This window comes from Micromesistius poutassou (genome assembly GCF_964030765.1).
Source record: "Micromesistius poutassou genome assembly, chromosome: 1".
Taxonomy (NCBI): Eukaryota; Metazoa; Chordata; class Actinopteri; order Gadiformes; family Gadidae; genus Micromesistius; species Micromesistius poutassou.
The window spans coordinates 25243274-25257614 of NC_140271.1; the positions used below are offsets into that span (position 1 = coordinate 25243274).

The 14341-nt window shown below is 45.7% G+C and overlaps 1 long non-coding RNA gene across 3 annotated transcripts; it reads left to right on the forward strand.

Annotated features, from left to right (window-relative positions):
• The first annotated feature begins 315 nt into the window (after nt 1-315).
• On the forward strand, nt 316-2389 carry LOC311345065. 3 transcript variants are annotated; one of them, XR_014633658.1, is made up of 4 exons: nt 316-752; nt 1253-1348; nt 1451-1567; nt 1890-2389. It is a non-coding gene; the product is annotated as an uncharacterized lncRNA (long non-coding RNA). The 3 variants fall into 3 exon arrangements; XR_014633659.1 differs by having other exon boundaries at nt 316-508; nt 691-752; nt 1451-2389; XR_014633657.1 differs by having other exon boundaries at nt 1451-2389.
• Nucleotides 2390-14341: the final 11952 nt, after the last annotated feature.

The following is a 14341-nucleotide window of genomic DNA, read 5'->3' on the forward strand; positions in this document are numbered from 1 at the left end:
GTCATTAGCAATGGCCAATGTTATGTTAAAAAGACACACAAAACAATTCATTTCAACAATTAGTTTTAATCAGGCTTTGCCACAAAGGTCCCTTTGTCCAATCACGTGCGAGGACATGGCCAAGAGTACTTTTAAAACGAGTTCTTGTACTCTCACGTTTCATGTGGTTTTGACTTTTGATCTCTAGCTGCTACAATGACTAGTCGTCGTCTTTTTTACGGATTATCTCCTGGAACTCCTCAGCATGCGAACCGTCGACGCGAACCCGTAGTGCTACCGCCAGTCCGCAGAACACCGAGAAGCGGCTGTTGAACGCAATCTCGGGCCTGTCTCGGCAGCTCAATGACGGCTTTCAACAGATGTCTGCTGAATTAAAAATAACGCAATCAAGGATGCAGTCCATGGAGGATCGGATGGCAGCATTTTGGAGAAAAGGGTCTGTACGGAAGACTCCAGCACTACCGCTAACTCTAAGAAGAGAAGGCGGGTACACCGTCCGAAGATCGCGGTAAGATTATGTTCAGTGATTGCTAGCTACCTAGCTAGCTCTGCTAAAAGTAGCCTTAAAGTAAAGCGTTTAAGTAGCCTGCCTAGCCCAAACAGCTAAAATTAGCCTTGTAAAATAACCCATGAGCAGAACCAGTGTAAGTTGCTTTATTAAATTGTTTGTTTTGGTCTTGTGATTTACAGGCAGCTGTGCGTCGACTTCATAACGCCGAGACAAATCATATGCCCTACGACCCAGAGCAAGGGTAAGATTTAAACAATAATGCTTTCATTCTGCTGTACTCATCTAGATACGTGAAAGGGGAATTCCGGTGGTAAATCGGATTTAGATATTTTAAAAATGACCATAGTCTACGGTAAAGTCGTGGCCTATCCTGACCGTCAGCAGGAGGTCGCTTTAACATGGCGCCAGAATGTTTGGAATGTTTGTGGACGGAGGGAGGACAGTGCGCTTGTCCTACATGGGGAAAGATGATGGGAGTTTGCTAAAATGGTGGAGTACGCATCTGATCCTGAATACGTTGATTTTGAGATTCACTTTCATCGATAGACTTATCGGATGGGTCTTGAATTAAAAATTGCGGCGCCATTGTATGTTGCCATTTCCTCGTTTAAAATGTTAAGAACCTTATTACACCCTAGCCTTGTAGATGGGTTAAGATAAGCGATATATGTGCCGTATGAGTGATTAGTCAGGAGTATTTTATTCAGATGCCGACCTTAACCGTTAATTTTGTTTTCGCAGACTGTCCTCTCCTCATAACGAGTCTGTGACTACACATTTGCTCAGAGCGTTGTCTGCATGTTCAGATTTACAACATGCTGATTCTGACGACATTGTGTAAGTAACTTACTGCAGAACTGTTTTCTCCTTCCTTGTTCAATTTTTACTGTGACTTAAGGTTTTTTTTCTATTCATTCCACTCATTTAATTGTTTCCCAGCTGCCTGCAAGACATTATGAGACGGTACGCAGGACTTGCAGATACAGGCAACCAGACCTTGCAGTACATGCGGAAGCTGTAAAGAATTCAGCTCGGAGTCGATCGAGAAGTAAGAGGGTAAGACTAGATAAGATCTGTTTTTGGTTAATGTGAGCAGGGTTTAAAATTAGCACCGGCCAAATGCTGAATTGGACAGTACAATAAATAAGCTACCAGCCAGTGGCTGGTAACTTTCAACAGTTAGTGATGTGTCAATACCACATCACAATATAGACTAGAAGGTGTTGCTGTTGCTATAGCTATGAGTTAACCATTACATTGCACCATCATTGTTTTTTTCTACCCTGAATGAGTATTTCTCAGGTGCATTAATAGATGTGTTTTGTCCATACGCATTGCATCGTGCAGTACTGATTGTCTTTATTTTATTGTTTTACAGCTGCTGGAAGCAAGACAGTGTTTTAGCTGAGGATGAGAGAGACCTTTGGGAGAGCGCCACCATAGATATGATGTCGGAAGAGGAAGATGGCATCGTTGGCGGGGTGTCGGGATGGATAGTACGGACTCCGTCCTACCGCAGCAAGGAGCTCACCGAGCTCTGTGCAAAATTGCAGTTTTTTTACCTCACTAATTACAATGTCTACTGGCTATGTTAGCCCTCATGCAATGCCTCTCCCTCCCTCCAACAGCCTGGACTAAATTCACTTTAAACTCTAGTATTGCATGTTATTGACTTATTTTTTCTTCCAATGTTTACATTGTACATTGTGCACTTTATTGGCCATATTTATTTATCTATTGTCGATATCTTCAATCCATCGCTACGTTGCCACAGGCCTCCCCTAATAGGTAAACATAACTACTCTAGTTAGCCCATATTTAATATCAAATGCTGGTCTCCTAACTCATACTTGCACTGTCTTGCCTTACCTTTTGCACCTTAACACACACTGGTTTACAATAAATCTCTGTGCTGCTACCCGTTTTTAGTATTTAATGCTGGTCTACTGACTTAAAATTGCACTGTCTTGCCTTACTTATTTGCACCTCAACAAATCATACCAGATCTCCTGTACCACAGGGTTAGTCCCTGCCCTGTCACCATTATCATACTGCCTCAGCACATTAATGTGGAACTTGTTTGTCTGTTACTTAGTATATTTCTCTTAGTTTCTTAATCCTTATTGTCTAGTGTATAGTATATTTATTCTTATTTGTTGATTGTATTCCAGAAATTTCCTTTCTGCAATCCTGCTTGTTGTATGTGTATGTTATGTATCTGTCTCTAAGCTACTTGGACCCTGAATTTCCCCTAGGGATGAAGGTTATATCTTTCTATGAATAAACATGTTCCTGGCAAATTTTCCTTTCCTCCTGGTAAATTTATTCATGTCCTTGATGGTCATAATATACAACATAATTACAATTATAATTATTAATTTAAATATTAATAATTAATTATTAATATTAATATTGGATATAGGAGGAGCGGGGCTGGTTACATTTATGTGGGTTGGGGGTGTGGTTTAAATGTACAATGACCCAGGCTGACCTAGAGTGACATGTCTGTCAACCAATCACGAATGAGTTTCCTGTTTAAAAACTAGGCTTTTCATCCAATGCTGGGGAAGAATTTTAGGCAGGGCAAAGAACGACCCAGGGTGCCAGCCAATCACAAATGATTTTCCGTTTTGTTTACATCCAATCCTGGGTGAGAATCCGTCTGGCTAGCGCGGTTTCGCTGCTATCCATATGCTAATCCGCGAGATTAGCATATGAATGCCTCCGCGAGAGAGTCCGTATACGACGATATGCGTCCGTCGGAAACGTGAAGTGACGCGACGTGGAAATTGTCGTTTACTGCCGAAAATTGGTCTGGTTTGCAGGAATTTCCGGGCGTGCAACGGGACGGAAATCCCACTTTTCACCCAGTGCCAGGAAATAAAGAACAAAGAAAATTAAACTATTACCTTACAGAAATTATAAGGACACAAGTTCGAAAATCTAAAAGAGGCAGAGACAATATATATATATATTAAATTTTTAGTTTAATACAATAATGATTAACACTAAATAAAGAAAACTGGAATAAAACCAAACCAAACAACAAAACAAAGGTTATGTAAACCAGCAACCCAATTGTCAAAAATAATGAAACGGAAAAGGGGAAATAACACAAAAGCAAACTTAACCAAAGCAAACCAAAGAAAATATCAAAACAGAACCAAAACAGAACAAAACAAAAACAGAACAAAACTAAAACAGAACAGCAGCAGGGGATCCTAAAAACAAGAAACACAAGTTAATAAAAAGGGAAAATTGGAACTCAAAACTGTTAAAAAGCGGGGACCCTACTCACCAGCCTGGTAGGCAACCAGTAGAGGTTGAGTTCAGCCATCTTGGCCCTTTTATAGTGCACCTGGGTCCAGGGGGAGGAGCTAGGAAAGGCTGCGTTCGCAACCCCTACTGAGGATCACTACAAATGTATATTCAGTTAATTGTATTCCTTCATATTCCTGATTGAAACATGAATTAAATTTAAAATTGGAATAAGAGGAAATCACCATAGAATTCAAAAACACCTGTGATACAGGTGGACTATCATGCACCTATTTTGATTTCCAAGATACCTTCATATCATACTCAATTGTGATATCCTGTTCGAAATTATTATTAATAATAATAATAATAATAATCATAAAGTTGGATAAATGATAGGGCAGTTGTTTTCATCACCGTCTTTAAAGACAAGCTGATTAATAGAAAAACCTACCAAAATGTTTTACAATACATTGATACATTGAAATTAATGTGTAGACTGACATGATGGTGTTAACAAACCAGAAAAAAAAGAGCAGCTTGAGTGGAACTTCTTTTGGAAAATGGCCAAAAAAGAGACCCTTATTCAACAAGGGGGGGGTGACATGAAACTTTGTGTTGGAACTTCCAATCAGGCAATGATAAGCATTATTAATAGTAATTGTTTGAACAGTCTGATTTTCATTGTCTTTTTATAAAGTTGTGCCCTCTTAAGCAATGAATGTTGTAGAATATATCACCAGTACAATGAGGATGTATTCAGCAGTAAAAACTGAGTTTTATAATCCTTATATTTCAGGGAAATATAATAGATGTGTATAAAGGCAAGCAATGTAATGGAAGTTTCAACACAAAGCTGAATAAAAGATGATCAAATATGAGCACGGCTGAATAAGGTGGATAGGGGATTTTATTAGTAATGCTAGTATGCTGCCCTCGCAATGAGTTCCAGTCAAAACTAGACAGCTAGTTAACACTTTTTATAAAGAAGTGGAATCCAGTACGCAAGGCTTTCTTTTCTTGTTTCTTTACTGAATGTTATTTTCTTCATAGGTTTGTTTTGTAAAACTGTAACAAATAGCGAAATAAAGACGTACGTGAGTTTACATGTCTCTTTCTAACACAGGAGAATCACATTTTCAACTTAAACTCTGTCAGAATCTTACGGATTTGACGTAATTCTTGTAAATATTAACACAACTAGTATTAAATCATCCGATATTTACTTACAGACAAATGATTTCCAAAGCTCAAACGTATGTGATAGATTGCAGGAGCGATATTACGTGGTTTTTCTCTGTTGAGTGAATCAGTAAAAGAACTAAAGTAGGCTTGCAGTTGCTTATACTGACGCCAGTACCACAATTTGACCACAGGGTGGCAGTATTTACCAAACTAGGGTAAGATGTACACGAAAACAAACTGAAAACAATGCATTTATGGAAGGCAGAACAGCTAGGATAATTTTTTTTATGGCAGTGGATCACAAGTGGCCAATCCTAATAGTGATGTTTAGTTCAACAAAGTGATGTGTAGTGCCAAAAAATACTGTCTGTGCTCCAGCAATCTGGTGTTATGTAATTTTTAATGTTTTTTTTTTAATCTTAAACTGATGGGAAAAGGCCATGAGCATGAGATCAGTTCACATTTACTGAAACATTACAGGCAATGTGTGCCATTAACTGGGATGAGTTTTGTGACCTTTCGTAAGGCCGAGACAGGTCAGAAGCCCAGTCTACTATATTTTTGCCATTTCTGGAGGTGGCTTGCTCATGTTCACCACTGTCAGGATCTGTCAAGACATGATGTATTGTGCTTCTAACCAGCCAAGGACTACAATGACTTGTGGACACTAAGCAGTGATGCTACCGCTACAGACCTGATGTGCACTTTTCAGGGACAAACCAGGACACATGTTTCCTAACAAAATGGACAATTGCCTACTGCATCCCAGAACACTATTGTTAAGAGTGATACAAATAATATGCATAATTTACAATTGTATTTAACACTTTCCACTTGTGATCATTGTGATGTTTTCTCTTTGTTTTGCATTTGGGATTGGCAAGAACAGTCATACAGTTGCTTCCGTGCATTATTATTTTTTTTTAAATTGGGATATACTTGCTGGTGTATGAAATGTATTTGTTTACAAGTAAATTGAAGTGGCACAAAGGGATGGTCTGACCATGCAGAGTAACTCTGTAAGGCTGGAGAAGGCTGTCTAACACTATCAGACAGAAAACCTGTCTCAGCTTCTGAACCCAGAGGACATACAGCTTGAAAGTCATGGACTTTACATTGCTGTTATTGCATCTTTTGTCATGCAAAACAGTACCAATATGTGAGTATCTATTTTCCTTTACTTCTTTGTACATTACATATAACATTGACATTTATTCTGCCTGTGCAGCCTGTTGACCAGAGCCTCTTTACACTTATCCGCTTTTTTCCCCAGTGGTGCTTGTTCAACATCAGTTTCCACCTATGGTTCAACCGTGCAAGACCCCTATAAACGACAAACACCATACATGTAAGTACTCTGTCAGAAACACTCTTGTGAGATCAGATTATTTGAGCATCCAGAAAGGGTTGTGGATTAAAAGGTATATGAATTGCATATAAACTGCAAAACACTGTTAATGTATGGTCATGCTTTGTTTTACCTACACAGCCTGCTGAGGGACAAATACACAGCCTGTTGCTGCTCATCTACCTTTTTCCCCATTGAAGCTCATCTATTTTCACCTGTGGTGCAGCCGTTCACAAACAGATTGTAAACTCTTCTCAGATGATATAAACATCAATGATATTCCTTTTTCTTTTACAGTTTTGATGTTATGCAACTATATTTGGGAGGATGTCCATTTCTATACTGCATCAATGAATGTAAATGCTTCAATGTCATAAGCAACCTTCTGAGATCTTATTGGATTATTCATTTGAATGGCATATACTTTAAATGGCTTAACACCGTTAACAAATGAACATGGTTTCTGTCTACACAGCTGTTACGGCCCATGGTCTAGGAGCAACAATGATGTGATGGACACGAGAATTACTGAATTGGGGTTTTAATCAGGTTCCCGCATAAAGTCAAAATGTGACTTAAATGGCCAGATAAAAAGATTAAAAGGCCGGATAATCATAAGTCTCACACAGAAGACAAACAAAAGAGAAGAGGTGGCAAGGCTCCAGCCCAACCACCGATCTTGTGTGAGTGAGAGTGAGAGTGAGAGTGAGAGAGAGAGAGAGAGAGCCTCCACCTGGAACTCGTCTGCCTAAATAGCCTACACCACCAGGTATAGCCTACACCACCAGGTGTAGCCTACACCACCAGGTGTAGCCTACACCACCAGGTGTAGCCTACACCACCAGGTGTAGCCTACACCACCAGGTGTAGGCCATGATTGCCAATCAGCAGCTGGAAGCAGGTGAAAGTTAGAAAATAATCCTTAACACATAATAGTACTAGCAGGGAAGTGCTAAAGTGCATATACAAACTAAATAAAATAAAGAGGGTCCGTAACAACAGCCATCTGCATTTTCCTTTGTTGGAGCTTGCTCAAGCTCATCTATCTTCAGCTGTAGGCCAAACTTCCAAAACCAATCTGAACTACAAAAACTACTGCTGCTAGAAGTTTGACTGTCCATAATGGTCTTGTGAGATCAGTTTCCTTAATTTTTTAAAGGTGTGTTTTCAGTGTTCATGCACATTTTGGGAGGATGTACGTTTGTAACTATGCACCACTAATGAATAGACATGCTATTGTCTTTAAACGTTTTATATTAATAATCAAATGTCTAGCTTTTTTCTTCTTGAGCAACATGTTCATTGTTTTTTTGAATATACATCTACTCTTGAGTCAGTGTGAACTTTTACAATAAGGGAATGTTTTGTTGTTATTTTGCCACTGTTTTGTATGCAAACATACGTGCACATTTTGGGAGGATGTACATTTCTATCTCTACACCAATAATGAATAGACATGCTTTTATCTTTAAAAGTTGTATATGAATAAATAAATGTCTTGCTTTCTTCTCCTTGAGCAACATGTTTATTGTTTTTCTGAATATACATCTACTCTTGAGTCAGTGTGGACTTTTACAATAAGGGCATGTTTGGTTGATCTATTTCGACCTCTCTCTGACCGTCACCACGGTCTTACTACGAATGATGCCATTCAACTACTTGTCGCGAGACCCTTATATCAAAATTGTCACCTGTGACTGATTGGAGGCAGGTCCTGCCGCATAAAGCGGATGCAAGGACATGGCTCTTCCTCTTTTGCCTTCTCGCTTCGGTTTTCGTGAGACCCGGTAAGTTTGAAACTTGGGAAATCTACAATCCGTCACGTTAATCGTGCAGGCGCTTTAAGCCCCTGAGGACTGTTTAAAGTTTTCCCGTTAAAGTTTTCGCTGGTTTTTTCCCTGGTTAACCAACTTTGCTTGTGTGCAGGAGAGAAGTACTGGTGAACGAGCGCTCCCCTCTGCAGCAGCAGTCGGGTTGTGCCGTGAAACCCCCACACACGTCCGCGTGAATTGTGCGGGGTTTGTTTATTAAATAGTTCCCCCACCCACGTTCGCGTGAATTGTGCTGGGTTTGTGCGTGAGATATTTAATTTGTTTATTAAGATAATCCCAATGAGAATGACTGCCAGGTGCGGTCCTTAATTTCTGTTCCGCCCGTGAAACCCCCACCCACGTTCGCGTGAATTGTGCTGGGCTCGTGCGTGAGATATTTAATTTATTTATTAAGATAGTTTCAATGAGCATGACTGCAAGGTGCGGTCGTTAATTTCTGTTCCGCCCGTGAAAACCCCACCCACGTTCGCGTGAGTTGTGCTGGGTTTGTGAAATAGTTACTTTGTTATTAAGATAACTCCAATGGGCGTGGCTGCCAGGTGCGGTCATTAATTTCTGTTCCACCGTGAAGACCCCCACGTTCGCGTGAATTGTGCTGGGTCTGTGGGTGAAGTTACTCTGTTTATTATGATAAATCAGTAAGCCTTGTTAGTGTATGTAAACAATTTAGTCAGAGCCTAGTTACTTTCCTACGATTGCTGTAGCAAAATAATAATAATAATAAAAATAATAATAATAATAATAATAGATAAATAAATATAAATAAAACAACTTTCTCAGTCCGTTGGCCACTGTACGCAGCAGGCCGGACAAAAAAGTGGTGGATACGCTTACTGTGCGCAGTAAAGCTACATTTAGTGTCCCCTTGGCGGCTGTTCGCAGCAGGCTGGGCCAGTACACAAACGACGTTGGTCAGTGTGGTGTCTGCTCCACCTAGCTTGGCAGCAATTGCCTTGATCCCGCTGGCTACTGTTCGCAGTGGGCAGGGTAAACAGTTGTCGGGGCTGCTATTGTTGTACACGCTTACGGCATATTAAGGCGTGAGTGTCCTGATTGCCGAGATGGCATCCCATATGTGCATCTTTTGCGGCGCGACCATGGACTCACGTGATGGCCACCGGGAGTGCCCTGGGTGTTTAGGCAGGGCTCATCTCTTGGGAGATGTCAAGAACCCATGCCCCGCCGCACTCGACTTACCTCTCGAGGAGAGGGCTCGTAGGGCTGGCCTGCAGGCAGCACCTGTGTCACTGACTGACTCCTCTTCCACTCATGGAGGGCAGTCCTATGAACCAGAGGTTAAGTCCTCGAAAAGGAAGCACAGGTCGTCCCATAAGCCTCCTCATAAGCACAAGAGGAGGAGAACCGCAGACGCTGTCGACTCCCCCGCGCTCCCTCCAAGTTCGCCCGTGCGGGATTCTGTAGAGAAGGAGAGCATGTACACCCAGCTTCTGGCAGCCGTTCGTGGCCTGACAGACAGGGTGAACAGCTTCGAAACCCACCCTCGGCAGGCCGAGGCCGAGGCTGTTGGCTCAGCGGAGGCCTCACTTGATCACCTGCCCTCTTTTCAGGAGCAAAGGCATCCTGACGCCATTTCGCTTTATGCTCAAGGCTCCCTCCTCGGGGTTGGGCAAGACCAGGGGAACCCTGAGGGTGGGCACAGTGGTGCTTCCTCCTACCCAGGGGATTCAACATCAGGAGGTGATGGCACAGATGTCGCCGGTGCAGTGGATCTGGCAGAGAAGGTTCTTACTGCTGCGAAAATTGTGGGGCTCGCAATCCCGGTGCAGGGTGCTAGCCCAGCTGATGGGGTCTGGGCCGGTATTGTCCAGTCCCGGCCCACAGTGTCCCTCCCTGCGGCAGATGATTTCTGCCAAATGCTGAGGAAAACCTGGGATGCTCCGAGCAAACCTTGTCAGTTTAACGCAGGTTGCAGGAAGCTGGCTAGGGCGTCATACCCACCGGAGACCGGGTTGGGGGATATGCCGCCTGTAGAAAGGGAGATGGCTGCTCTGACTTCCTCTGGACCACCGAGGTTGACTGCAGACCCACACTGCCCTCGGAGGGAGTGTGACAGGACTGATCGCCTTGTTTGTAAGGCCTATAATGCGTCTGCTCGTGCTGCTCGGTCCGGAAATGCATTGGCGGTTCTTTTAGCTGCTGTAAGGAAGACTGTTGGTGCAGGTGATCAGGACACCAAGGACCTTATGGATGCGGCCTTGTCTGCCCTTGCCCAGATGACGCGTGACGTGGGCTCTGCCATGTCATCGGCGACTCTAGCTCGCAGGCAGATCTGGCTGGCTCAGACTGCCCTCCCTGAGGGTGTGAGGGCAGAGCTCATAAATATGCCGGTACTGCCAGCCAAGGTGTTCCATCCAGACTCACAGTCCGTGCTGGTTAAAGCTCAGGAGTCTGTGCGTGCTCGCGAGGGTGTAAAAAGGTCATTTCATCCACCCACAGCTGGAACAGCAAGTAGTCAGCACACACATACACGTATCTGGAGACGTCAGGAACCCTGGTCGGGTAACACACGCAAGGGTTTCAGCGGGCAAGGTCCGGCCCGGCCTGGGCACTATCAGGGGGAACGTCTACCCCAGTCAGTGGCGAATAGGACGGCCCAACAGGGGTCCAAGGACTCGTGGGGGCCGTAAGTAGGATACGGGGGTCAGCTGCAGAGGTTCACTCGCAGCTACGCCTGGATGGCTGGGAGAGGGAGACTTCAGACCCTTGGGTGTTGGACACAATTTTAAGGGGTTACAGACTCCAGTTTTGGCGGCGGCCTCCACCCTTTTCGGGGTTCCATCCGACCACAGTCAAGGACCCAGTCCAGGCAAACATTTTAGCAGAAGAAGTGGCGACTGCAGAAAGGCGCCATAACAAGGGTGAGCACCAGCGAACAGCAAGCTGGCTTTTATTCAATATATTTCCTGGTCCCCAAAAAGGACGGTGGGCTACGCCCCATTTTAGACCTGCGCCGCTTGAACGCGCACTTGAAAACCCTGACCTTCAAAATGCTCCAGACAAAGCACATCCTAGAGTCAATAGAGCCGGGCGAGTGGTTCACTACGATCGATTTAAAAGATGCGTACTTCCACGTCCCAATTTGTCAAGAACATCAGCCGTTCCTCCGTTTCGCCTTTCAGGGACAAGCCTATCAATTTCAGGTCCTTCCATTCGGCCTCTCCCTGTCCCCGAGGGTGTTCACCAGGGTAGTGGCGGCCGCCTTGGCACCCCTTCAGAGGAGGGGTTTAAGGATTATGCCCTACCTCGACGACTGGCTCGTATGTGCCCCATCCCGCCAGCAGGTTGTGGAGGATACAGAGTCAGTACTGTCCCACATTCGGTCTCTCGGCTTCCAAGTCAACTCGAAAAAGAGCAACCTGAATCCAAGACAGGAAACATCCTTTTTGGGACTCTGCCTGAACTCTCTCACGATGAGGGCATCTCTCACCCCTCAGAGAGTAGCCGGGATCCAGGCAACCCTTCGTGCTTTTCGCCAGAACAGGCGTATAGAGCTGCTTTACTTTCAGAGGATGTTGGGGTTGATGTCTGCTGCAGCAGTGGTGGTCCCACTGGGCCTTCTAAGGGCCCGACCATTGCATTGTTGGCTGAATGCTTTCGGCCTTCACCCACGGAGGTACAGGCACAGAAAGCTCAAGGTGACCCAATTATGTTTGCAAGCCTTGCTACCCTGGCGGAACGTCAGCTGGTTGACACAGGGAGTTCCTCTGGGAAGGGTACCTTCCAGGCGGACGCTAGTGTCTACAGATGCCTCCCAGACGGGCTGGGGAGCAGTCTGGGAGGGTCGGACGGTGAGAGGCCCTTGGGAACACCCGTGGGACAAAGAACACATCAATGTCCTGGAGCTTAGAGCAATACACCTTGGCCTGAGAGCACTTCTTCCCTTTATACAGGGCAAGCATGTGCTAGTACGTACGGACAATCGCTCAGCCGTCTATTACGTCAATCACCAGGGGGGCACAAGATCTCGGCGTTGCCTCAAGACCGCCCAGGGACTCCTCTTTTGGGCATTCCCACGCCTGACCTCATTAAGAGCAGTTCATATTCCTGGTGCGCTGAACCAAGCAGCAGATCTCCTCTCCAGGTCAGGACCCCCTCCGGGGGAGTGGAGGCTGCACGCAGAGGTGGTCGCAAATTTGTGGGCACGCTTTGGCGTAGCCCAGGTGGATCTCTTTGCATCGAGGGAGACGACCCACTGCCAAATGTGGTTCTCCCTGAGCTATCCGTGCGGCCCACTGGGGCTGGATGCACTGTCTCACGAGTGGCCGGGAGGAATGTTGTACGCCTTCCCTCCAATACCCTTGATTCCACTGGTACTCGAGAGAATACGCCAGGGCTCCTACCGAGTGCTGTTAGTGGCTCCACGCTGGCCAGCGAGACATTGGTTTCCGGCCCTCCTGCGTCTTGTTCACGGCCAACCCTGGCCTCTGCCAGTCAGGGCAGACCTTCTCTCGCAAGTGGGGGGTCGAATTTGGCATCCCAGGCCGGCTGTCCTGCAGCTGTGGGCCTGGCCCCTCCTCAGCCCCTGCATCAAAGGTTGAGTGAGGCTGTGTTGGAGACCATAAGTAATGCTAGAGCACCCTCCACTCGGGCAAATTACCAGCAGAGATGGAGGTTATTCTCTTTATGGTGCAAAGACAGGGGTCTTGACCCAAAGACCTGCCCAGTGGAAGTGGTACTCCATTTCCTCCAGTCTCTCTTGGACACTAGGAGGGCAGCCAGCACCTTAAGGGTTTATGCAGCCGCGATCTCTGCATTCCATGATTTGATCGGGGGCCTGTCTATCGGGAAACACCGTATAGTGTCACAATTTTTAAAAGGTGCAAACCGTCTACGTCCAGGCAGGTGTTTGAGGGCCCCATCTTGGGACCTTCCCCTGGTATTGAGGTCTTTGACCACAGCCCCATACGAGCCGTTGGGGCAGACTGATCTTAAGTTTTTAACACAGAAGACAGTGTTTTTACGGGCCTTGTGCTCTACCAAGAGGGTGAGCGAGCTGCACGCACTCTCTGTGAGTACTGAGTGCATGAGGTGGAAGCCTGAAGATGCAGCGGTGTCGCTTTGGTCGAATCCATTCTTCCTCCCCAAAGTGCTAAATCCTCAGTCAATTAATAGGGCTATTGAGCTGGAGGCATTTTACCCTGAGCCAGCCTGTCAGGCAGGGGTGGCTCTTCACACATTATGCCCAGTCAGAGCTTTGAGGGCCTATGTGGATCAAACACAGCAGCTGAGACGTGACCACACTCAGCTTTTTGTATGCTATGGAGCTAGGCAGTTGGGTCACCCAGTCTCGAAACAGCGCGTGTCCCACTGGTTAGTGGACACTATTGCCCAAGCTTATGCCGGGAGGGGTTTCCCAGTTCCTGAGGGCCTGGTGGCTCACTCCACACGAAGCATGGCCACCTCATGGGCAGCTTTGAAAGGGGTTGCTCTGGCGGACATTTGTGCGGCAGCATCCTGGAGTACTCCATGTACTTTCGCCAGGTTTTATAGAATCAATGTGACATCCACCACGGTCGGCGCCACTGTTCTCATGACGGCTGCCAAACAGACTAGTGAAGGGGGATCCTCGGTTCCTCGCGACACTTCTGGTACTAGTCATCCGTAGTAAGACCGTGGTGACGGTCAGAGAGAGGTCGAAATAGATCGTAAGTTATGACCATAACTATGGATCTATGAGACCGAACGATGACCGTCACCCTCCTTTGTCGCTCGGAACAAACCGAAGCGTTCCAGGCAAGGAGGAAGAGCCATGTCCTTGCATCCGCTTTATGCGGCAGGACCTGCCTCCAATCAGTCACAGGTGACAATTTTGATATAAGGGTCTCGCGACAAGTAGTTGAATGGCATCATTCGTAGTAAGACCGTGGTGACGGTCATCGTTCGGTCTCATAGATCCATAGTTATGTTCATAACTTACGTTATTTTGCCACTGTTTTGTATGTGTAGCAGTATGGGCCTTTAATTAGTGCTGCAGTACCGGCCTATCACTGTTGGGTGCGCTGCCTATAAAGGTGAGTGGTTGCGCACTGGGAGCCCTCTTGCCTGGGAGCTCCTGGCTGCCCCGCCTCCTGTTATCACCGCACCTGGCCGCCTCACCTGATCGCCTTTTACCGGGATCGTGCAGCTCGCTGTTGTTTGGTATGTAGTTGTGTGCATCTGTGTACCTTCCAAACGTTGCACAAGTCC